Below are 26,371 nucleotides of genomic sequence, written 5' to 3'. Positions count from 1 at the left end.
AAATTATTTCAAGATTAAAAGTAAAAGCTGGGCATGGTGGCTCAGGCCTGTAATCCCAGCACTTTGGGAGGCCAAGTTGGGCGGATCACCTGAGGTCAGGAGTTCGAAACCATTCTGACATACATGGAGAAACCCCATCTCTACTCAAAATACAAAATTATCCAGGCGTGGTGGTGCATGCCTATAATCCCAGCTACTCGGGGGCTGAGGCAGGAGAATCGCTTGAACCCAGGAAGCGAAGGTTGCGGTGAGCCTAGATTGTGCCATTGCACCCCAGCCTGGGCAACAAAAGCGAAACTCCGTCTCAAAAAAAAAAAAAAAAAAAAAGGTGTAAGGCGGAGTTACTCTTGCCTCACACTCACCCCAGGGCAGAGGTAGGGAAAATCCTTGACAAGTTGTAACCATAAGCCAACTTGCTTGTGGATGTGAAGCCCAAATTCACATCACCTGAGTGGCCTCCAAAAAGTTAAGCTATTCAAAATTTTGAAAAATTGTTTGTGGGCTGGTGATGTCCCTGTGTGCTCAACAGAAGCAAATGCAGGCTGGGCATGGTGGCTCATGCCTGTAAGCCCCGCACTTTGGGAGACTGAAGCAGGAGGATCACTTGAGGCCGGGAGTTTGAGACCAGCCTGGACAACATAGAGAGACCCCATCACTTAAAAAAAAAAAAAAAGAAGAAGAAGAAGAAGGAGAAGGAGAAGAAGAAGAGAGAAAAAAAGAAGTAGCGAGGAGTGGTGGTACATGCCTGTAGTCCCAGCTACTTGGGAGGCTGAGGTCAGAGGCTCACTTTAACTCAGGAGTTCAAGGCTGCAATGAGATATGATTGTCACTACACTCTAGCCTGGGTGACAGAGCGAGATCCTGTCTTTATTCTTTTTTTTTTTCTTTTTTTTTTTGAGACAAAGTCTTTCCCTGTGGCTCAGGCTAGAGAGGAGTGGTGTGATTTTGGCTCACCGCAGCCTCGACCTCCTGGGCTCAAGCCATCCTCCCATCTTATCCTCCCAAATGACTGGGACTAAAAGCACACACCACCACACCTGACTAATTTTCAATATTTTTTGAGCCTAGGATTGCATTATTTTCCTTTAGTAATATTTTATTTTCTTTGGCCAGGTGCCTAAGGGCACCAGCCATCCAGAATCACTTCTATCTAAGTTCAGGACTAAAGATTTCTGGGTCTTCAGTCAGGTTACAATCCACGTGAGTGTCAGGTTAAGGTACCACTATGGCACATTCATTCAGGGTCCCCAACTCAAAGCATTGGGTAGTCTAATAAAGGTTACCAGACTGTGTCTAGATGTTTTCCTCTATCACTGTACAATTGCCTCTCCCAGATAAGCACACACTTGTGCTTCCAAATCAACACTCAGTCTCTCCGTTGCCTCTAAGAGATTAGCAAATAATTCTAGGGCAAAAGCAATCCTGAGCATCAGACTCACTTTCCTACATTACTATGTTCTCCTGGACCCAAGCCTGGAAATCTCTCAGGATTTTTGTATATTTTGCATCTAGAAAGATTTTTTTAAAGTATTTTGTATAGTTTTCTTAGCTGTCTTCAGCAGAAGAGCTGTTCCAACATTACCAAAAGTGGAGGTCAAGAGTAATCTTTTCAAAATGCCGTCATGTAACCACAGGATGCATTTCAAAATTCTTGCACAAGTAGAACATTATTGTTTATTATTTTCTCTTCTGTGACACGGTTGTTCATTACAATCCAAATTAACAAAAGAATTACTAGATATTAACATATCACAAAATTGGTTTAAAATTATATCAACTTATTACTTGAGAGTTTTAAAAGTAAATATGTATTTCAAAAATTGTATAATGAGCACATGAAGCCTACTTTAAGCAATGTTTACAAAAATGGGAAAGAAAGTGATATACAAATGACAAATTCTCCTTAAATGGCCTGTATGATTATTCTGAGATGGAGCCTCACTCTGTTGCCCAGGCTGCAGTATAGTGGTAGGATCTCAGCTCACTGCAACCTCCACCTCCCGGGTTCGAGCGATTCTCCTGCCTCAGCCTCCTGAGTAGCTGGGATTACAGGCGCACATCACTATGCCTGGCTAGTTTTGTATTTTTAGTAGAGATGGGGTTTTGCCATCATGGTCAGGCTGGTCTTGAACTCCTGACGTCAAGTGATCCACCTGCCTCAGATTCCCAAAGTGCTGGGATTACAGATGTGAGCCACCGCACCCGGCCGTGTTTCTATTGCTATAAACTAGTTTGCATTTTCTACTACTTGATATAAATGGCATCATAGACTACATACTTTTTATGGTCTGGCTTCTTTCACTCAGATAATTATTTCGATATTTGGCCTTTTTGTTGTGTGTTTATTCTTTATCACTAAGTAATATCCCATTGTATGAACCTATACATTCATCTTTTGATAAATATTTGAGTTATTTCCAGTTTGGAGCTATTATTACAATTAAAGTGGCTACAATATATACAAGCCTTTATGTGGGCAAATGCTTTCATTTCATTTGGGTATATTCCTAAGAGTGGAATGGCAGGGAGAATGTTTAGATTTTTAAGAGAATGCCAAACTATTTTTCCAAAGTAGTTGTATCGTTTTATATTCCCATCTTTTAGAGAGCTAATTCATTTTATGCATTCTTTGCATTTTTCTTTTCTTTTCTTTTTTCTTTTTCTTTTTTTTTTTTTTTTAAGACAGGGTCTTGCTTTGTGGACCAGGATAGAGTGCGGTGGTGAAATCTTGGCTCACTGCAGCCTTGACTTCCCGGGCTCATGCGATCCTCCCATCTCAGCCTCCTGAGTAGCTGGGACTACAGGTGCACACTGCCTGGCTACAATGCCTGGCTAAGTTTTGTAATTTTTGTAATTTTTGTAGAGGCGAGGTTTTCATCATGTTGCCCAGGCTGGTCTCAAACTCCTGAGCTCAAGCCATCCACCCACTTCTGTCTCCCCAAAGTGGTGGGATTACAGGCGTGAGCCACCGTAACCAGCCTATCTCCACTCTAATCTTTATTGTTTCTTTCCTTCTGCTAGCTTTGAGTTTAATTTGTCTTCTTTTTCTAGTTCTCTAAATTGCAAAATTAGGTAGTTGATTTGAGATCTTTCCTGTTGTTTTTTAATGTGTTTTTTTATGGCTATAAATATCTCCTTTAGCATTGCTCTCACTGGTTTTCATAAGTTTTGGTATGTTGAGTTTTTGTTTTTCATTTATCTGTAAGTATTTTCTTTTCTCTTTTTTGAGACAGGGTCTTGCTCTGTCACCCAGGCTGGAGTGCAGCTGCATGACTGTGGCTTACTGCAGCCTTGACCTCCCAGGCTTTTTTTTTGAGATGGGGTCTCCCTCTTGTTGCCCAGGCTGGAGTGCAACGGTATGATCTTGGCTAACTGCAACCTCCGCCTCCCAGGTTCAAGCGATTCTCCTGCCTCAGCCTCCCTAGTAGCTGGGATTACAGGTGCACACCACTACGCCTGGCTAATTTTTGTATTTTTAGTAGAGATGGGGTTTCACTATGTTGGCCAGGCTGGTCTCAAACTCCTGACCTCATGTGATCTGCCTGCCTTGGCCTCTTAAAGTGCTGGGATTAAAGGCGTGAGCCACTGCAGCCGGCCCTCCCAGGTGTAAGTAATCCTCTCACCTCAGCCTCCCAACTAGTTGTGACTACAGGTGTGTGCAATCATGCCTGGCTAATTTTTTTTATTTTTTGTAGTAATGGGGTCTCACTATGTTGCCCAGGCTGATCTCAAACTCCTAGGCTTAAGCGATCCTCCTGCCTCTGACTCCCAAAGTGCTGGGATTGCAGAGGTGAAACATGTGCCTGGCTTCTCCAAGGATTTTCTGATTTCCCTTGTGACTTATTTGATCCACTGGTTCTTACTAAACAATACACTCATATTGTTTAATTTCTACGAATTTGTAATTTTTCTAGTTTTTCTTCTATTATTTCTTTCTAACTTCATACTTTGTGGTCAGAGAAGACACTTGATATGATAGCTATCATTTTTAGTTTATTGAAGCTTAAGTTTTAGCCTAACCTATGATCTATCCTGAATAATATCCCATGTGCACCTGAGAAGAATGTGTATTTCACTGTCATTGTGTAGAGTGTTTGGAACGTATGTTAGATCTAGTTGGTGTATTATGTTGTTCAAGTCCTCTATTTTCTTACTTATCTTCTCTCTAGTTCTATTCATTACTGCAAGTGGAAAATTGAAGACTTTATCATTCTAGAAGTGTTTCTCCCTTCAACTCTGTCAATGTTTGCTTCATCTATTTTGATGATGTTATTAGGTACCTAAGTGTTCATAATTGTTATATCTTTTGCTATATTAAGTGTTTTGTTAATATATACATATATAGTGTCCTTTGGCTCTCATAACTGTTTTTGATTTTAAGTCTATTTTATCTTAAATGAATATAGTATAGCCACCCCTGACTTCTTTTGTTATCATTTTCGTGGGTTTTTTTTTCTTTTTTTGAGACAGTCTCACTCTGTCACCCAGGCTGGAGTGCAGTGGTGCAATCTCAGCTCACTGCCACCTCGGCCCCCTGGGTTCAAGTGATTCTCCTGCCTCAGCCTCCCAAGTAGCTGGGATTACAGGTATCCACCACCATGCCCAGCTAGTTTTTGTATTTTTAGTAGAGATGGGGTTTTGCCATGTTGGCCAGGCTGGTCTTAAACTCCTGACCTCAGGTGATCTGCCTGCCTCAGCCTCCCAAAGTGCTGGGATTACAGGCGTGAGCCACTGTGCCCCACCTGGTTACTATTTTCATGAAATATATTTTTTCATCCTTTCACTGTTTTGTTTTGTTTAGAGGCTGGGTCTCACGATGTTGCCCAGGCTATATTTGAAATCCTGGGCTCAAGTGATCCTCCTGCGTCAACCTCCCAAGTAGCTGGAACTACAGGCAAATGCCACTGTGCCCAGCCTTCCTTTCATTTTCAACCTATTTTTTAAACACCCCCACCCCCTGCTTTCCCCCCAACATTTTTTTTTTTTTAGACAGTCAGTCTTGCTGCAGTATTGCTCGGGGTTAGAGTGCAGTGGCATAATCACAGCTCACTGTAGTCTCGACCTCCCAGGCTCAAGTGATGCTCCCACCTGAGCCTCCTGAGTAACTGGAACCATAGGCATGTGCCACCATGCCCAGCTAAGTTTTAAACATTTGTTGTAGGGCCAGGATCTTGCTATGTTTCCAGGCTGGTCTCGAACTCCTGGACTCAAGTGATCCTCCTGTCTCAGCTGGCCTCCCAAAGCATTGGGATTATAGGAATGAGCCACCGTGCCCAGCCAGGATTGTTGATTGACAGTTGTTTTCTTTTCCCTTTTTAGCACTTTAATTATATCAGCTCAGTACCTTCTGGCATCCAAAGTTTCTGGTGAGAAATCTGCTATAATTCTTATTGAGGGTTTCTTATATGTGACAAGTCACTTCTTTCTTGCTGCTTTCAGGTTCTTTGTCTTTAGTTTTTGACAGTTTGATTATAAAGTGTCTCACTATGGGTCTCTTTCAGTTCGTTCTACTTTAAGCTCATTGAGATTCTTGGATTTTTTTTTTTTTTTTTTTTTTTTTGAGATGGAGTCTTGCTCTGTTGCCCAGGCTGGAGTGTAGTGGCACAATCACGCGCACTGCAACCTCCGCCTCCGGGGTTCAAGCCATTCTCCTGCCTCAGCCTCCCAAGTAGCTGGGATTACAGGAACGCACCACCAAGCCTGGCTAATTTTTTTATTTTTAGTAGAGATGGGGTTTCACCATGTTGGCCAGGCTGGTCTCAAACTCCTGACCTCAGGTAATCTGCCCACCTCAGCCTCCCAAAGTACTTGGATTACAGGCGTGAGCCACTGCACCCAGTCTCTGATTCTTGGATGTTTATATTCATGTCTTTCATTAAATTTGGGTATCTTTTGGCTATTTCTTCAAATATTTTCTCTGCCTCTTGGTTTTCCTTTTTTGTTGTTGTTGTTGGGGTGGGGCGGGGATGGAGTTTCGCTCTGTTGCCCAGGCTGGAGTGCAGTAGTGTGATTCTTTTTCTTCTCCTTCTGGAATTCTCACAATCTATGTTGGTTTGCTTGAAGGTGTCCCATAGGTCCCTTGGGCTCTGTTCACTGCTCTTCAGTCTTTTGTCCTTTCTGTTCCTCAGACTTAGTAACTGTCCTATCTTCAAATTATCTGCTTTTTCCTTCTGCCTGCTCAAGTCTGCCTTTGAATTTCTCTAGTCAATTTTTTTCTTTTTTCTTTCTCTGGAGATGGGGTCTCCCTACGTTGCCCAGGCTGGTCTTGAACTTCTGGGCTCACATGACTCTCCTGCCTCAGTCTGTCAAGTGCTACGATTACAGGCATGAGCCACCATGCCCAGGTGCTACTCAGTTTTTTCTTTCAGTTATTGTACTTTTCAGCTCCAGAATTTGTTTTTTGGTTTTCTTTTTTTTTTTTTTTGAGATGGAGTTTCACCCTTTTTTGCCCAGGCTGGAGTGCAATGGCACGATCTTAGCTCACCACAACCTCTGCCTCCTGGGTTCAAGCAATTCTCCTGCCTCACCCTCCCGAGTAGCTAGGATTACAGGAATGCACCACCAGGTCCGGCTAATTTTGTATTTTTAGTAGAGACGGGGTTTCTCCATGTTGGTCAGGCTGGTCGGGAACTCCCAACCTCACTTGGTCCGCCCGCCTCAGCCTCCCAAAGTGCTGGGATTACAGGTATGAGCCACTGCGCCCGGACTGTTTTTTGGTTTTCTATCTCTACTTGATATTTCCATTTTTTTCATACATTACTTTCTTGACTTTCTCCATGTATTTCTTTTAGTTCTTTGAGCATCTTTAAGACAGTTATTATAAAGTCTTTGTCTAGTAAATCGGTTATGTGGTCTTTCTCAGGGATGGTTTTTGTTGGTTTATTTTTTCCTTTCAATGAACGGTTCAAACTTTCCCATTTTTTTTTTTTTTGTATCCTTATACTCTTTTTTATTGAAAACTGAACATTTGAGTCTAATAATGTTAACTCTGGAAATCAGATTCTCCCCCTTGCCCAGGGTGTGCTGGTTTTGGTTTGTTTGTATTGCTTTTGGCTGTCTCTATATCAAAGATCAGCATGAGGTTTAACTTCAGGTATTTCCAGGTCTTTTGGTACCCTGCACTCTTCCCTGGGATGTGCAGTGACTTTCTAATTTCCCCTGTATATGCTTTTTGAGGTTTTAGTCTTCGATGTCTGGATCCCAGGAGGGGAAAAGATAATGAAGGGGGAAGGACCCAGATTATGATAAGAAGTCCCTTTCGATTCCCTGGAAGCCGCTTCAGCTGGAGGGGAGGGGTTTGCAATAGCAGGAGAGGTGCAACAGCGGCTGCTCACCTCTGTGTCTGCACCTCCTTGATCAGTGATGAGAACACAGTTCCCTGATATTTGGAGGACTTGGTCCTTATTGTCCACCCTGGCTCCTGCAAACTGTTTGCAGGGTCCTCCTGGAACACATGCACAGCTTCCTGCCATGGGGCTGGGGGAGAAGGGGATAGGTAGCTGCAGCTGAGCTGGGAGTTGAAATGGATTGGAATTAACTGCAATTTCACATCCATGGCTCCTCTGGAAGTTACAAGACTTCAACAGACTCCAAAATAATTACATCAAACAGATTCTGTCACTGTATCTAATGTCCGTGTTGTGGGGGCAGGGCAAAATGCTGTTGCTTCCTACTCATCCATCTTCCCAGAATCCTCTTGCCTTCTTACTTTTTAATTTTTATTTATCTTTTTTTGAGACAGTGTCTTGCTCTGTCACCCAGGCTGGAGTGCAGTTGCTCCATCTCAGCTCACTGCAATCTCTGCTTCCCAGGTTCAAGCAATTCTCCTGCCTCAGCCTCCCGAGTAGCTGGAACTACAGGCGTGCACCACCACGTCCAGCTAATTTTTCTATTTTTAGTAGAGATGGGTTTTCACCATGTTGACCAGGCTGGTCTCGAACTTCTGACCTCAAGTGATTTGCCCTGCCTCAGCCTCCCAAATTGCTTCCAAAAGCATGGTGGCTCACACCTGCTTACTTTTTAAATGATGCTTCTTATGAATTCAGGTTTTCTTACTCCAAGTTGCTTTCCAAGTTTCTCTCATGTGAGGACCCCATGAGAAGGGGGTGAAGGTGGCTTTCTGCAATCCATGTCAGAAGAGGACCCTCACCAGAACCAAACCTCCTTACTTTTTAAATGATGCTTCTTATGATAGTCTGGGTCCTCCAAACAGTAGACCCCTAAGTGGGATTAAATATGTAAGAATTTTATTAGGGAAATATTTGTGAGAGAAAATGGAGAGGCAGCTGGGAGAGCCATCCCACGGTGATGAGAGCCCGGCCCAGGATGCTGGGTGGAAGCATCCTAGATCACCACATAGTCTAAGAAAAGCTTGGCATGAGCATCAGGGGAGTCCTTGAGGCAACGTCAGCTGTGAGTCCCATGTCTCCCAGGAAAAGGCTTGTTTTAGAATCCCTGCCACACTCAGCCATCAGCTTGGGAGCATTTGGTAAGCAGAGCCTCAGGGCAAATAAGGTGGCAAATTTTAGAGCAAAGCAACTTGGGCCCTTGGTTAATTACATTCCTTGTAGTTGGACGTCTACAAGCCACTTTCTTGTGGCAACTACATTTTTACAGTTTACAACTTTTATACCTATTATCTCAGTTTATCCTTATATTATTCCCGTAATAATAACAGAAAACTTATTTGTTTCTTTGAGACAGAGTTTTACCCTGTTGCCCAGGCTGGAGTACAGTGGTGCAATCTTGGTTCACTGCAGCCTTGACTTCCCAGGCTGAAGCCATCCTCCTGCCTCAGCCTCCCAAGTAGCTGGGACTACAGGCATGTGCCATTACACCCGGCAAAATAAATATTTTTTTTCTTTTTTTTGAGACGGAGTCTCGCTCTGTCGCCCAGGCCGGAGTGCAGTGGCATGGTCTCAGCTCACCACAACCTTCGCCTCCTGGGTTCAAGTGATTCTCCTGCCTCAGCCTCCTGAATAGCTGGGATTACAGGTAAATGCCACCACTTGCATTTTTAGTAGAGACGGGGTTTCTCCATGTTGATCAGGCTGGTCTCGAACTCCTGACCTCATGATCCACCTGCCTTGGTCTCCCAAAGTGCTGGATTACAGGTGTGAGCCACCATGCCCAGTCAAAAAAAAAATTTTTTTTAGGAGATTGGGTCTCACTGTGTTGCTCAGGCTGATCTCAAACTCCTGGGCTCAAATGATCCTCCTGTCTCAGCCTCTCAAATTGCTGAGATTACAGGCATGAGCCACTGTACCCGGCCTGCTAAGACTTACTGAGCACTAACAAAATGTGATTTCATTGGTTCTTGTTTCATCCTGATAACTTTAGGAAGTGAGTACTATTTATACTTCTTTTTTTTTTTTTAATTAGTTGTTTAATTTTCTCCCACATCCTGGAGTCCGGAGGCAAGTGGCTTCTGGTATTGGTAAAGGAGGTGATCAATGTTAGGACTTAAGACGAAGTTTCACTGGCAGGACTAGAACTCAGGTTTTCTTACTTCGAGTTGCTTTCCAAGATTCTCTCATGTGAAGACCCCACGAGAAGGGGGTGAAGGTGGCGTTCTGCAATCCATGTCAGAAGAGGACCCTCACCAGAACCAAATCTACTGTCACCCTGACCTGGACTTGCCAGTCTCCAGAACCGTGAGAAATACATATCTACTGCTTAAGCCACTTAGTCTATGGTAATTTGTTACAGCAGCCCAAGCAGGCTAAGACATGGTTCCACGGTCCCTTTCTAGCAGCAGCCCTCGTTTCCTTCACTCAGCTGCCAAGCCTCTTCATGTTCATTCATAATTATTAATTTCAGCATACGTATTGAGCTTTTGTTCTGTACTCTTTTAGCCCCATTGTAGTTGCAGGGATATAGCAGTAGTGAACAAAACAGACAGAAATTCCTACCTTTATGTACCTTACCTCCTATCAGAGGAAGATAGTAAGCAAACAAGTTAATGCAGCCAGCTGATGACATGCACCATGGAGGAAAATCAGGAAGGCCAGGAATTGGGGGCTGGCCATGGGAAGGGGTGGCCATCTTAAACAGGTAGGCAGGGGAGGCCCTGCTGATCAAGGACCTAAAGAACTGAGGGAGAAAACCACTTACTTATCCAGTAGAACATTCTTCCAGTCAGAAGGGAACAGCAGGTGTGAATGCCTCGAGGTGGGAGAGTGCCAGGAAAAGGAAGCCTGTGAGGTTGGGTGGAGGAAACCAGGCGAGAGAGTAGATGGCATGGGGCAGTTGGGGGCACATTGTGGAGGCTCCTGGAGGATGCTGGCTTCTGCTCAAAAGTGAGACTGGAAGTCTCTGAAGGATTTTGAGCAGGGTGTCTCAAGGCCTGACACAGGTGTTAGGGTAGGAAGATGGTAGCAGGGAGGCTACCACAGCCTGGACCCAAGTGGTCAGAGGTAAGTGGTCAGATTCTAGCTGTTTCAAAGTCAGAATCAATGGAATTTGCAGACTCATTGGATGTAGAATGTGAGGGAAAGTGAGAAGTCAAGGATGACTGAGGGTTTTGGCACAGACCTGTTAAGGATGGACCAGCCATTGTGGAGATGCGGAAGGCTGTGGGAGCAGCAGGTGCACTGTAGCTGCCCTATGCACCCCTCACCTGCTGCAGTCTGAGGGTTGCCTCTGCATTCCACTCCTCTCACCAGTCATCTCCTGGTTGCTAAGGCCAGTAAACACTTTTCAACCCCTACCTTCTGGGACCTATTGGCTTTGATGCTGTGAGCCATTTCCTATTTTGCTCCCCAGTTTTCTGTGATGCCCCCTTTCTGGATTTGCCACACCTTTTTTCTAGCCATCGCTTCTATGTCCTTGACCTTGTTCCAAAAGTTTGTGTCTCCATCTTCATCTCTCCACAAATGCCCCTAAAGTGATATGATTTTACCCATGATCACAGCTTCCAATAGCTACCTGATGAGTGTCACTCTGCCTCGGCCTATGCCTCCCTCCTTAGCTTCCGGCACACTCCCCATGGATGCCCCCATAGGTCCTCAAACTCCATGTATCTCAACTGAGCTATCAGACTCCTCTCTTCTTTATGCATGTTTTTATTCCAGCGAATGCCAGTATCTGCATCAACATTCTGCAGCCATCCCTGCATTCAGCTAGTTACCTCCATCTGCCAACTCCATTTCTGAAAACATCTCACATTTGAGCCCCTCTTTCTTACCCTGTATTTCTGGTCGAGGTCTCATTACTCATCTGGACTTTGGGACTTAACCTGTCATGCATTACAACTGACCGTGTGCCTCAGTCTCAACTAGGCGTCCAAACTTCCCCAGTCAGCTGTCACTGCCTGCCTGTTAATTCTCATTAGCTCTCTGTATCTCCTAATCTAACTCAATATAGCTCCCTTCCCAACCTTCTTTGGGGCCTGCTGGAATTTAGGCACTGCCTCTTGTCTGAATGTTCTTATTCAGCTTTTTACTCTCTCTCTAATCATACTTACCTCCACAACCTTCTTCCCTTGGAGCCCTTTCAATGGAGTCTGTTTTTTCTTTCTCCTATGTCCCAAATACCATGGTGTCTGGTGGTGGGCTAAGTCTCCTCTGTTACAGTATTGCCACTTCTTCTTCTTCTTCTTTTTTTTTTTTTTTAAAGACAAGGTCTCACTCTGTCACCCAAGCTGCAGTGCAGTGGCTCAATCATGGCTCATTGGAGCCCCAACCCCCTGGGATCAAATGATCTTCGACCTCAGCCTCCAGAGCAGCTGGGACTAAAGGCGTGCACCACCATATTTGGCTAGTTTTTAATTTTTTTTCGAGATGGCGTTCTTACTTTGTTGCCCAGACTGGTCTCAAACTCCTGAGCTCACATGTTTCTCCTGCCTCAGCATCCCAAAGTACTGGGATTACAGGTATGAGCCAGCACTGCCACTTCTAAACAATTTTTCCTCTAAGTCCTCAAAAACTCCTTTGAAGCCATGGACAAAATTCATTTAGTCCAATGAGTTTCTGGATTAAACTCATTATCCAGAAGCATTCCTTGAAGATTTAATTCCTGTACTACCTCATTGTCCTTTCCACACCCACTAACTACTTCCACCATCATTTGTGACAATTTCAACATGCACACAAAAGATCCATTAAACACTGTGGTCTGACTCCATATTCAGTCGGCTTGCCATTCTTCCTCCTCCATCTCCCATCTACATATCCACAACCTAAGGTTTGTCATTACAAGTAACTGCAACATACCCCATTCCAGCCTAGGACCACCACCTCATATCCTTCCAGTTCACTTAATAAGTACAGTCATCTACCACATAAAAGTGTTTCAGTCAATGACGGACTGCATATATGATGGTGGTCCCGTAAGATTATGATAGAGCTGATTCAGTAATTGAGCATGCCGTTCAGGTGCCTGGAAGTTGTCTGGCCCAGTCCACCACCATTAGCATATGAATACTCCTCTTGGGGTCTGAAGTTGTGCTGACGCAACCTGCCGATACCACCACAATTGGCAACCACCTGCACATACCACCAGCAGGCCAAGAGACTGGCCCGTCCAACCTCTTATAGCTACCACCAGCACTAGCATGAACCATCTGGGTTGCTCCACCACTGCTACTGCCATCACCCACATCACATCAGCTGCCAAGGGGCCTGAGAACCTGCCTGGGTACCCAGACCACAGCTGCCATTACCAGCATCTGAGCGAGCCCCCTGGAGGCCCAAGCATCAGTCTGTCTGGATTCACTGACACTGGTGCCAGCGTAAGCTGCCCAAAGACCCAAGGACAGGCATGCCCAGCCCACCATTGCCACCACTAGGGACTGAAGAGTGGCCCATCTGGCATCCTACTCCCCAACAACTTTCCCATAGCCTCCACTAATAACCATACTCTATGCCACGAGGGAAATCACAGATACCACTGAAGCTGTTTACAGTGGAAGAAATATATCCTACTGCATGCGCCCCAAATCAAAATCAAAGTGCCCTACTCAACCAACACCATAGACACATCTTCAGAAAAAGGACTTCCCCTACAAAAGTAATGTCAAAAAATTGAGGGTGGGCACAGTGGCTCACACCTATAATCCCAGCACTTTGGGAGGCCCAGGTAGGCAGATTGCTTGAGGCCAGGAGTTTGAGACCAGTCTGGCCAACATGGCAAAACCCATCTCTACTAAAAATACAAAAATTAGCTGAGTGTGGTGGTGCACACCTGTAATCTCAGCTACTCAGGAGGCTGAGGCATGAGAATCACTTGAACCTGGGAGGCGGAGGTTGCAGCAAGCCATCACACCACTGCACTCCAGCCTGGGTGATAGAGTGAGACTCTGTCTTAAAAAAAAGAAAGAAGCAACTATTATACCAGATGTATAGATATTAACATAAAGACATAGGAAACATGTATAGATATTAACATAAAGACATAGGAAACAAGAAAGAGCAAGGAAATATGATGCCTCCAAAGAAGCACAGTAATTCTCCAGCAACAGATTCCAATAAAAAATTCACAAAAGCCTAGATAAAGAATTCAAATTACTGATTTAAAGAAACTTAGTGAGATACAAGATAAACAATACAGAGAGAATAGAAAAAAAAAAAATCAGGATATGAATGAGAAATTTACCAAAGAGAGAGGTTTTTTTTGAAAGCACCAAACAGACGCCAGGTACAGTGGCTCATGCTTGTAATCCCAGCACTTTGGGATGCCAAGGTGGGTGGATCACCTGAGGTCAGGATTTTGAGACCAGCCTGACCAACATGGTGAAACTCTGACTCTACTAAAAATACAAAATTACCTGGGCATGGTGGTGCATGCCTGTAATCCCAGCTACCTGGGAGGCTGAGGCAGAACCATCACTTGAACCTGAGAGGTGGCAGCTGCATGAGCCAAGATTGCACCATTGCACTTTAGCCTGGGAAACAAGAGCAAAACTCTGTCTCAAAAAAAAAAAAAAAAAAAAAAAAGCACCAAACAAATTTTGGAACAAAAGAATTAATTGAATGAAATACAAAACACATTTGAAAACTTTAACAATGGACTACTACATCAAGCAGAAGAAAGAATCTCAGAACTTAAAAGACAGGTCTTCTGAAATAATCTAGTCAGACAAAAAAGAAATGAATTAAAAAGAAGGCCGGGCACAGTGGCTCATGGCCATAATCCCAGCACTTTGGGAGGCCAAGGTAGGAAGATTGCTTAAGCCCAGGAGGTCAAGGTCAGCCTGGGCAGTAAAGTGAGACCCTGCCTCAATAAAAAGTTAGCTGGGCATGGTAGCTCCAGCTACACAGGAGGATGAGGCAGGAGAATCTCTTGAGTCCAGAAGGTCAAGACTTAAGTGAGCCATGTTCATGCTACTACACTCCAGCCTGGGCAAGAGTGAGACTGTTACAATCAGTCAGTCAAAGAGAAAAGCCTTCACGACATTTGTAACGACAAAAAGTGACAGAATATTTGAATTATCAGTGTCCCTGAGGGCAAACAGAGAATGAAAGGGTTAGAAAACCTATTTAATTAAATATTAGATGAAAAATATCCAAGTCTAGCAAGAGACCTAGACATCCAGATCCAGGTAACCCAAAGATCCCCAAACAGATATAGTACAAAAAGGTCTTGTTCACAGCACACATTATAGTCAAAACTATCTAAAGCCAAAACAAAAGAGAGTATACTAAAAACAGCAAGAGAAAAGCAGAGGCACCTATAAAAGAACCCTCATCAGACTAACAGCAGAATTCTCAACAGAAACCATATAGGCCAGGAGAGAATGGGATGAAATATTCAAAGTGCTGAAAGAAAAAAAATGCCATGCAATGATATTACATGCAGCAAAATTATCCTTCACAAATGAAGGAGAAATAAAGTCTTTTCTAGAGAAGCAAATGCTGAGGGAATTTACCACCACTAGACCAGCCCTATATAAAATGCTCAAGGGAGTCCTAAACTTGTAAGAGAAAAGACAACATTTACCATCATTAAAGTGCACTAAAGTATAAAACTCACTGGTAAGTTAAATATGCAAATGAGGAAGGACTCAAATGGTACCACTATAACACTAAACCACAATGACAATGAGAAAAAAAGGAACAAATATACAAAGCAATCAGAAAACAATTAACAATATGACAATAACAAAATATGACATAGCAATAATCTTGAATGTAAATGGGTTAAATTTTGCACTTAAAACACAGACTGGCTGAATGGATAAAGAAACATGATCCAACTCTACGCTGCCTACAAGAAACCCACTTTTCCTGCAAAGACACGTATAGACTCAAAATAAAGGGATGGAAAAAACACTCCATTCAACTAGAAACCAAAAGCAAACAGGAGCTTTGATATAAGCTATACTTGTATCAAATAAAAAACAGACATTAAGTCAAAACAGTAAAAAGAGACAAAGAAGGTAACTATATAATGACAAAGGGATCAATCCAGCAAGAGGATATAACAATTCTAAATATGTATGCACCCAAAACTGGGGCACTGAGACTCACAAAGTAAATATTACTAGATCTAAAGGCAGACTCCACTACAATAAAAGCTGGGAACTTCAAAACTCCACACTTAGCTTAAGGCAGATCATCTCAGGAGAAAATCAATAAAGAAATACTGAATTTAAACTGGACCCTAGAGCAAATAAACCTCGGGAGAAAATCAATAAAGAAATACTGAAGGCCGGGAGCAGTGGCTCACGCCTGTAATCCCGGCACTTTGGGAAGCTGAGGCAGGTGGATCACCTGAGGTCGGGAGTTCAAGACCAGCCTGACCAACATGGAGAAACCCCATCTCTACTAAAAAATACAAAATTAGGTGGTGCATGCCTATAATCCCAGCTACTTAGGAGGCTGAGGCAGCAGAATCACTGGAACCCGGGAGATGGAGGTTGCAGTGAGCCACGATCACGCCATTGCACTCCAGCCTGGGCAACAAGAGTGAAACTGTCTCAAAAAAAAAAAAAAAAAGAAAAAGAAAAAGAAAAAGAAATAATTGAATTTAAACTGGACCCTAGAGCAAATAAACCAAAGAGACATTTACAGAGCATTTTAACTACAGAATAGACATTCTTCTCATCAGCACACGGAACATTCTGCAGGACAGACCATATGTTCGACCACAAAACAAATCTCAACAAATTTTTAAAAAACAGAAATCATATCAAATATCTTCTCAGACAACAATGGAATAAAACTATGAATCAACACCAAGAACTTTAGAAACTTTATGAATACATGGAAATCAAACAATATGCTTTTGAACTACCATTGGATCAATGAAGAAATTAAGATGGAAATAAAAAAATTTCTTGAAAGAAATGAAAACAGAAACACAACACACCAAAACCTGTTGGATATGTACAACAAAAGTACTACTAAGAGGAAAACTAAGAGCAATAAATGCCTACATCAAAAGTAGAAAGATTCCAAGTAAACAATCTAAAGATGCACCCCAAGAAAGTGAAAGAGCAAGAACAAACCAAACCCCAAATGAGCAGAAGCAGTTAAGATCAGAGAACTAAATGAACTAAAGACTGTAAAAAAAAAAAAAAAATACAAAGGATTAAGAAAAAAAAAGTTGGTTCTTCAAAAAGATAAATAAAATTAAAACACCTCTAGCTAGACTAAGCTAGAAAAGAGAAGACCTAAATAAACAAAATCAGAAATGAGAAGGAGACATTACAATTGATACCACAGAAATACAAAAGATCAGACTATTATGAACAACAATATATTAACAAACTGGAAAACCTAGAGGAAATGGGTAAATTCCTGGAAACACGCAACCTACCAAAACTGAATCAGGAAAAACAGAAAACCTGTAGAGACCAATGAGTAATGAGGTTGAATCAGTAATTAAAAGTCTCCCTACTGGCCGGGTGCCAGGGCTCACACCTGTCGTCCCAGCACTTTGGGAGGCCGAGGGGGGGCAGATCACCTGAGGTCAGGAGTTCAAGACTAGCCTGGCCAACATGGTGAAACCCCACCTCTACTAAAAGTACAAAAATTAGACGGGCGTGGTAGCAGATGCCTGTAATCCCAGCTACTCGGGAGGCTAAGGCAGGAGAATTGCTTGAACCTGGAAGACAGAGGTTGCAGTGAGCCAAGACTGCACCACCGCACTCCAGCCTGGGCTACAGAGCGAGACACCATCTCAAACAACAACAACAACAACAAAAGTCTCCCTAAGAAGAAAAGCCCAGGACCTCATGGAGATGTAGCCAAATTCTACCAAATATATGAAAACAACTAATACCAATCCTCTGGAAAGTATTATAGAAAGTTAAAGGGAGGCAACTCTCCCTAACTCATTCCACAAGGCCAGCAGTACCCTGATTCCAAAACCAGAGAAGCACACAACAAAAAAACTACAGACCAGTATCTCTGATGAACACATATATAAAAATCCTCAATAAAATATTAGCAAACTAACTCCAACAGCACATCAAAAAGATAATACACAAAGACCAAGTGGTATTACACCAGGAATTCAAGGATGGTTCGATATATGGGAATTGGCCAGGCATGGTGGCTCACGCCTGTAAGCCCAGCACTTTGGGAGGCTGACGTGGGTGGATTTAAGGTCAGGAGTTTGAGACCAGCCTGGCCAACATGGTGAAACCCCGCCTCTATTAAAAATACAAAAATTAGCCTGGCGTGGTGGCAGGTGCCTATAATCCCAGCTACTCAAGAGGTTGAGGCAGGAGAATTGCTTGAACCCTGGAGTTGGAGGTTGCAGTGAGCAGAGATCATGACACTGCGCTCCAGCCTGGGCGACAAAGACTGTGTCTCAAAAAAAAAAAAAAAAAAAAAAAAAAAAAAAAGGGAAATCAATAAATGTGATTATTACATCAAAAGAATGAAGGGCAAAACCCATTTATCTCATAAGACACAGAAAAAGCACTGGATAGGCCGGGTGTGGTGGCTCATGCCTGTCATCACAGCACTCTGGGAGGCAGAGGCGGGCGGATCATGAGATCAGGAGTTCGAGACCAGCCTGGCCAACATGGTGAAACCCCATCTCTACTAAAAATACAAAAAGTAGCCAGGTGTGGTAGCATGCGCCTGTAGTTCCAGCTACTTGGGAGGCTGAGGCAGGAGAATCACTTGAACCTGGGAGGCAGAGGTTTCAGTGAGCCGAGATCGCGCCTCTGCACTCCAGTCTGGCGACAGAATGAGACCTCGTCTTATAAAAAAAAAACAACAAAAAAAGCATTTGATAAAATTCAACATCCCTTCATGATAAAAACTCCAAACAAACTAGGAACAGAAGGAACTTATCTCAAAATAATAAAGGCCATATACGACAAACCCCATAGCCAACATGATACTGTATGGTGAAAAGCTGAAAGTCTTATTTTAAAAATTTTCTAATTTATTTTCCACAGCATTTGACAGGAAATTTTGTTTCTTTAAATTTCCTTTTTTTAGTAGAGACGGGCTCACTCCGTTGACCAGGGTGGTCTTGAACTCCTGGCCTCAAGTGATCTTCCTGCCTCAGCCTCCCGAAGTGCTGGGATTACATGTGTGTGCTACTTCACCTGGCCAACCTTTTCCTCTATCTCGAAGAAGGCAAGGATGCCTACATTCACCATTCCTACTCAGTACAGTAGTGAAAGTCCTAGCCAGTGAAATCAGGTAAGAGTAAGAAATAAAAGGCATCCGAATTGGAAAAGAAGTCTAATTGTCCCTCTATGCTGATGATATAATCTTATATCTAGAAAAACCTAAAGCCTCCATCAAAAACTCCCAGACTTAATAAACTTGTAAGAATCCATAGCGTTTCTATACACCAATAATGAGTTAGCTGAGAAAGAACTCAAGAAGGTAATCCCACTTACAACAGCTATAAAAAAAAATACCTAGAAATAACCAAGGAGGCAAAAAATCTCTACAAACAAAACTACAAAACACTGAAAAAAGACATTGAAGAGGACACAAATGGAGACATCACATTCTCATGGATCAGAATACTGTTAACAATACTGCCCAAAACAATCTATAGATTCAATGCAATATCTATCAAAATATCAATGTCATTTTACACAGAATTAGAAAAAACAATCCTAAAATTCATGTGGAACTACAAAAGAGTCTGAATAGCCAAAGCAATCCTGAGCAAAAAACAAACAAACAAACAAAAAAAACCTGGAGGCATCACTTTACTTGACTTCAAAATATATTAGAAGGCTGGCCGCGTGCAGTGGCTCACGCCTGTAATCCCAGCACCTTGGTAGGCCAAGGGGGGCGGATCACGATGTCAGGAGATCGAGACCATCCTGGCTAATTTGGTGAAACCCCATCTCTACTAAAAATACAAAAAATTAGTCAGGTGTGGTGGCGGGCACCTGTAGTGCCAGCTACTCGGGAGGCTGAGGCAGGAGAACAGTGTCTCTACAAAAATTAAAAGGATTGCTTGAGCCTGGGAGGTGGAGGCTGCAGTGAGCCGTGATCATGCTACTGCACTCCAGCCTGAGTGATGGAGTGAGACTTTGTTTCTTAAAAAAAAAAAAAAAAAAAAAAAAAAAAAACCATTGGTCCAAGCAAAGATTTCATGGCTAAGGATGCAAAAGCACAACTGTAATAAAAATAGACAAATGGGGACCATATTAAACTAAAAAGCTTCTACACAACAAAGGGAAACAACAGAGTGAAGAGAAAACCTACTGAATGGGAGAAAATATGTAAACTATTCATTTGACAAGGGACTAATATCCAGAGTATACAAGGAACTCAAATAATAATAATAAAAAAATCCCATTAAAAAGTGGGCTAAGGACATGAAAAGACATTTCTCACATGAAAATATTCAAACGGCCAACAGGTATATGGAAAAATGCTCAAGACCACTAGACACCAGGGAAATGCAAATCAAATCCATAATGAGATATGATCTTACCCTAGTAAGAATGGTGATTATTAAAATATCAAAAAATAACAGATGCTGGTGAGGATGCACAGAAAAGGGAATTCTTATACACTGTTCGTAGGAATATAAACTGGTACAACCACTGTGGAAAACAGTATGGAGATTCCTCAAAAATTATGAATAGAACTACCATAGAATATAGCAATCACAATGTTGGGTATTTACCCAAAGGAATAAGGGTCTGTATATCAAAGGGATGCCTCCATTTGCACATTTAGCATAGCACTATTGACAATAGCAGCAGTCAGGCGTGGTGACTCACACCTATAATCCCAGCACTTTGGGAGGCCAAGGAGGGAGGACTCCTTGAGTTCTGGAGTTCAAGACCAGCTTAGGCAACATAGGGAGAACTCATCTCTACAAAAAATTTAAAAAATAGCCAGGTGTGGTGGCACACACCTGTAGTCACAGCTACTCAGGAGGTTGAGTTGGGAAGGTTGCTTAAGCCCCATGAGTTTGAGTCTGCTGCAGTGAGCTGGGCTGGTGCCACTACACTCCAGCCTGGGAAACAGAATGAGACATTGTCTTAAAAAATAATAATGTAAAACAGAACCAAAAGGGAGTCTATCTAAGCGACCATTGCCAGATGAATAAAATGTGGTATATATACACAACGGAATACTATTTGGCCATTAAAAAAGAATGAAATCGGCTAGTCGTGGTGGCTCACGCCTGCAATCCCAGTACTTTGGGAGGCCGAGGCAGGCGGATCATGAGGTCAGGAGATTGAGACCATCCTGGCTAACACGGTGAAACCCCATCTCTACTAAACATACAAAAAAATTAGCCAGGCGTGGTGGTGGGCGCCTGTAGTGCCAGCTAGCTACTCGGGAGGCTGAGGCAGAATGGCGTGAACCCAGGAGGCAGAGCGTGCAGTGAGCCAAGATAGCGCCACTGCACTCCAGCCTGGGCGACAGAGCGAGACTCAGTCTCAAAAAAAAAAAGAATGAAATCATGTCATTTGCAGCAACATAAATGGAAATGGAGGCATGTTACATTAAGTACTGTCAGGCACAGAAAGACAGATGTCACATGTTCCTACTCTTATGTGGGACCTAAAAAAAATTAATCCCAGGCCAGGCATGGTGGCTCATGCCTGTAATCCCACCACTTTGGGAGGCTGAGGTGGGTGCATCACCTGAGGTCAGGAGTTTGAGACCAGCCTGGCCAACATGGTGAAATCCCGTCTCTACTAAAAACACAAAATTAGCTGGCGTGGTGGTGGGCACCTGTAGTCCCAGCTACTTGGGAGGTTGAGGCAGGAGAATCACTTGAACCCAGGAGGCAGAGGTTGGAGTGGGCCGAGATCGCGCCACTGTACTCCAGCCTGGGCAACAGAGCAAGATTCCGTTTCAAAAAAAAAAAAAAAAAAATGACCCCACAGAGATAGAGAATACATACTAGAGGCTGGGAAGGGTGTCAGGGTGGGTAAAGAGAGGTTGATTAGTGGGTAGTTAGAATAAGCCCCAATATTCTATAGCACAGTAGGGTGACTATGTATTGTATATTAGTAACAATGTACTCTAATTTCAACATAGCTAGAAGACAGAACTTGAAGTGTTACCAATATGTACAAATGATACTCAAGGTGTACCTCAAGGTGACATACCCCCTGACCTGATCATCACATTCTATTCATGTAACAAATACTCACATGTACACATGTAAAATACTTCCTATCAATAAAAGATACTGAGTTGAAAAATTCCTACTGCCCAGTGATGTCCTCGCCATAGGAATGTCATAGGGCAACATGTTACTCGTGTTTGTACTGATGCTGGTATAAACAAATTTACGGCACTACCAGTCACATAAAGTAAAGCACATACAATTATATACAGCTTGTAATAATAAATGACTGTTAATGGTTTATGTATTTACTACGTGACACTTTAATAATGTTTGCCTAATATGTTTTTTAAAAGTTAATGTTTAACTGTTAGCCCCAGACAGGTCCTTCAGGAGGTATTCCAGAAGGCACTGTTATCATTGTTATCAAAGGAGATGAAAATTCCATTCATGTTACTGCCCCTGAAGACCTTTCAGTGGGACAAGTGTGTAGGTAAAAGACAGTGATATGGAGAATCACAAGTTTACCTAAATAACAAACCAGCAAACGTCCCCCTGAACCTACAAGGTAAAATTTTAAAGAAAGCTTACAGATAAGGATGTATTTTCAGACAGTTGTAGTTTTAAGTTAAGAGTCAAAAAGTTGTTAAAAATTAGTTTGCGGCCGGGTGCGGTGGCTCACACCTGTAATCCCAGCACTTTGGGAGGCCGAAGTGGGTGGATCATGAGGTCGGGAGTTTGAGACCAGCCTGACCAACATGGTGAAACCGTCTCTACTAAAAATACAAAACTTAGCTGGGCGTGGCGGCAGGTGCCTGTAGTCCCAGCTACTAAGAAGGCTGAGGCAGGAGAATCGGTTGAACCTGGGAGGCCTCTGCCATTGCACTCCAGCCTGGGTCACAGTGAGACTCCATCCCCTAATACCCCCCCCCCAAAAAAAAAAAAAAAAAAGAAGAAAGCAATTAGTTTGTAAGGTAAAAGTTAAATGGAAAACACCTTTTATAAGTGCTTTTTGTAGCGTAAGTGTACAGTAATGTCCTAGCCCTCCACGTTTACTCACCAATCACCCAGAGTAACTTTTAGTCTTGCAAGTTCAACCTATGGTTAAGTACCCTGTACAGGTGTTTCTTTTGAAACATTTATATGGCCTTTTTCCTCTACCTTTTCTCATTTTTCATTTTTTTTTTAAAGAATCTTGCTTTGTTGCCCAGGTTGGATGGAATGCAGTGGTACAATCATGGCTCTGCAGCCTTGAACTCCTGGGCTCAAGCGACCCTCCTTAGCCTTCCAAGTAGCTGGGACTACAGGCATGTGCCACCATATCTGGCTAATTTTGAAACTTTCGTAGAGATGGGGTCTTGCTATTTTACCCAGGTTGGTCTCAAATTCCTGGTCTCCCAAGATGCTGGGATTACAGGCATGAGGTACCATGTCCAGCCTTCTGTACCTCTTCTACGCTTAGACACACAAATATTTACCACTGTGTTATAACTGCCTGTATTCAGCAGTTAAATGCTGTACAGGTTTGCAGCCTAGGAGCAATAGGCTATACCATATAGGTTTGTATACACACTCAATACCTTTGCTCTTTCCTTCCTTTGTTGAATTCACCTGGCAAAGCCCTAGTTAAATTCAACTCTCCACCTGCTGGCAATTCTGCATGTCCCTCGTATATTTGTTTTCCCATTCCCAAGACAACTACTTCACATCTTTTTAAATCTTCAACATCCCTTCAGGCCCCTTTCTGTTTGCTTTCCAAGACACGCCAGAATAACCCTGGCTTCATCTATTTATTTATATTATTATTAGTTTTTTGAGACAGAGTCTTGCTCTGTCACCAGGCTGGAGTGCAGGGGCGCAATCTAGGATCACTGCAACCTCCACCTCCCAGGTTCAAGCAATTCTCCTGCCTCAGTCTCTTGAGTAGCTGGGACCACAGGTGCCTGCCACCATGCCCAGCTAATTTTTGTATTTTTAGGAGATGGGGTTTCACCATGTAGGCCAGGATGGTATCGATCTCGACCTCGTGATCCACCCACCTCCGCCTCCCAAAGTGCTGGGATTACATGTGTGAGCCACCACGCCTGGCCTAGTAACCCTAAGACTTTAAAAGTGAAATACATTTAATCACTGGATAAACTGACAAGTCTTAATATCCATAAACAAGGAAAAAAAAATCCATTGTCATTTGATTGTTCTACTCCCTTCCATGAAGATCCATAAATTCACTCCTAACTACCTTTGATAGTATCACGAGAATATGTGTCATTATTTTCTAGACATTACTATACAGAAACACAACTAGCCAATTATAAACACTCAAATTTGACTACAAGATCTTTTGGATTTTCTGTGTGGCTAGCATCACCTATGCATGACAATTATTTCTCCCAAATCCTTTTTTTTTTTTTTTTTAACTGTACTGCCCTAGGTCTTCCAGTGCAACGTTCAACAGAAACTATGACACAGTCGCTTTTTTCCTCACTTCCTGCTCTCCTGTGTTCACTCTGCTCCAAATGGCACCTCCCTTCTGAAGACAAAAACAAACAAAAAAAACCAGGTTATCTCACAATTGCTAAGGCTGGGGAACCAGGCTCAGTGAATATAAAAACCCAAGAGGCAGAGAGGAGGAAATCATCCCTGCTGTTGTATCACCAAAGCACAGCGACCACCCTCGCTAGCAAAATGAGTTTGCATAGCTTCCTAGCAATGTCTCTAGGTCTCATGTTGGTGCATCTGATTGGCAGAACAGGTTCTAAACCTTTATCTTGGCTACAAGTTTTCTGGGTAGTTTTTGAGATGTACAGGCTCTGTAGTTCCTTACAAATAATCCTTAAGTACTCAAAGTACTGGGCAACAGAACACAAGACAATATCTAAAAACGTGTACGTAGTTCTGTTTCCAACACTAGCACACAAGATTGTACTCCCCCAAAACTGTCCTCCTCAACGTGTTTTCAAAAATCTCATTCTAACATTATTGGTATTTAATCAGTTGTTGGTCTTCCTATTTCTATGATATCCTAATACAGATGCTCTTCAATTTATGATGAGGCAATATTCCCATAAACCACAAGTCAGAAAATCATTAGGTTGAAACTAAATTTAATGTTGGCAACACGGCAGTCGACTTACGATGGTTTCATTGATGATTTTTCAACTCTGTGATGCCATGAAAACAATGTTTATTCAGTAGAAACTGCAACCCCACTAAATCCCCTAAGTTGAACCACTGTAAGTCAGGGACTGTGTGCATGTAAGTAACAGTTTAGATGCTACCAACAGTTTTTAAGTCTCAGGTCCATTGCACTCTTGCCAACACTGGGTATTATTTTCATAAACACCGGCAAGAAATGGGCTAACAAACTCACTTCTGCAGTACAGATATTTACATTAACTAGGGTTAAAAAAATTTTTGAGTAGTCTCTTATCAAGTCCTCTGTGAAGAGTTAGTCCCAAGCAGGAGATGACTTCCACAGCACTGCAGGATTCCTGATGTGCCACTCTGGCCTACTCCCGACTCCTGTCTATTTCTCCTGGGCCCTGAAAGCTGGCCAGGATGATCTGGAGTGTTTCTGGACAGCAGTCACTATCAACTACATGACTATTTCACAAAGCAAGCCAAAGAACATCTAACAAAACATTTAGAAAACAACAGCCAGAGTCCGGGTGCCGTGGCTCACGCCTGTAAACCCAGCACTTTGGGAGGCTGAGGCAGGCAGATCACAAGGTCAAGAGATTGAGACCATCCTGGCTAACACAGTGAAACCCCATCTCTACTAAAAATACAAAAATTAGCTGGGCGTGGTGGCACACGCCTGCAGTCCCAGCTACTTAGGAGGCTGAGGCAGGAGAATCGCTTAAACCCGGAGGCAGAGGTTGCAGTGAGCCGAGATCGCGCCACTGCACTCCAGCCTGGTGACAGAACACGACTCAAGTCTCAAAAACAGAAAAGAACAGCCAGACTAGGCTTAGGCTATAAGGTGTTGAGAACCACATAATTATAAGTTCACCAACCTCCATGTTCCTAAGCAGTTTTCCCATGGGTTTTATATTATTTGTTTCCATCTCTAGGACATAAGCAGCTGAACCACACCAGGCATTGTGACAGGTTCTCCTAACACTTTAAAGTTGACATCTTCAATTGGCACACTGAAATAAATTCTCCGAACGTGACAAAACTAAGTGGAGCAGGATGAGAGTCTGGTTGGTCTAGGTTAGAGCAATGCCCTTTTAAACACTGCCTTACAGCCAAAGGAACCCACACAAAAAAAGCCTTCCTTACAAATGAGCTAATCCTTCAATGAAAAATAGCCAGGTTATCAAGAGTATGTATTTTCTAATTTTTATTATGGGCCCACAGGCATGCCACTTTAAGGATTAGAGATTTTAAAGACATTTTACCTGAGGGAATTGCCAGTGAGCATCATCTATTTGTAGACTGGGTCAAGCTGAGGGTCCTATAAATAGCTAAGAACTTAAACTAAAGCAAAACTAGACAAATTTACACAAAGACAATTATTTAAGACCTTTATTAACAGGTGCTTGCAGTTTGTTGACTTTTTTGAAAAAATCAAGTTGTAAACTTTTATTACAAATTAAAAATGAAGTTCTTAAAAATCTCAACTTGACCAGATATGAAACAATTTAAAAACCTTTAAAGGCGTATTGAGAAAAACCAGGCTTTTTTAAAAAACACGTTTGTTATTACCAAAAAGAGACGTCTTTAGGTAAAAATAATAAAAACCCCATGCTGCATAGATAATGCAGATAGTTCTATTTATCTGGTCAACGGGCAAAAAGCAAGCACTTAAGGTCTTCAGCTCCAATCTTTTGTTCATTTCTTATTGCTGGAATTTCATATTTCTTCTTGTTGGATGACTAAACTGTAAAGAAAAAAATAAAGA

At 42.6% G+C, this 26,371-nt stretch overlaps 1 protein-coding gene across 3 annotated transcripts in view; it reads right to left on the bottom strand.

Annotated features, from left to right (window-relative positions):
* Positions 1-11,582: 11,582 nt before the first annotated feature.
* Positions 11,583-26,371, bottom strand: part of YBX1 (Y-box binding protein 1) — a 33,927-nt gene continuing 19,138 nt past the window's right edge. For all 3 annotated transcript variants that reach the window (XM_050800170.1, XM_050800171.1, XM_050800172.1), the window contains one exon: positions 11,583-26,350. The gene's annotated coding sequence lies outside the window, so the exon portion shown is untranslated. The remainder of the gene's footprint in view (positions 26,351-26,371) is intronic.

The sequence above is a fragment of the Macaca thibetana genome, chromosome 1 (assembly GCF_024542745.1).
Source record: "Macaca thibetana thibetana isolate TM-01 chromosome 1, ASM2454274v1, whole genome shotgun sequence".
NCBI lineage: Eukaryota > Metazoa > Chordata > Mammalia > Primates > Cercopithecidae > Macaca > Macaca thibetana.
This window is presented reverse-complemented; position numbering and strand designations above follow the sequence as displayed.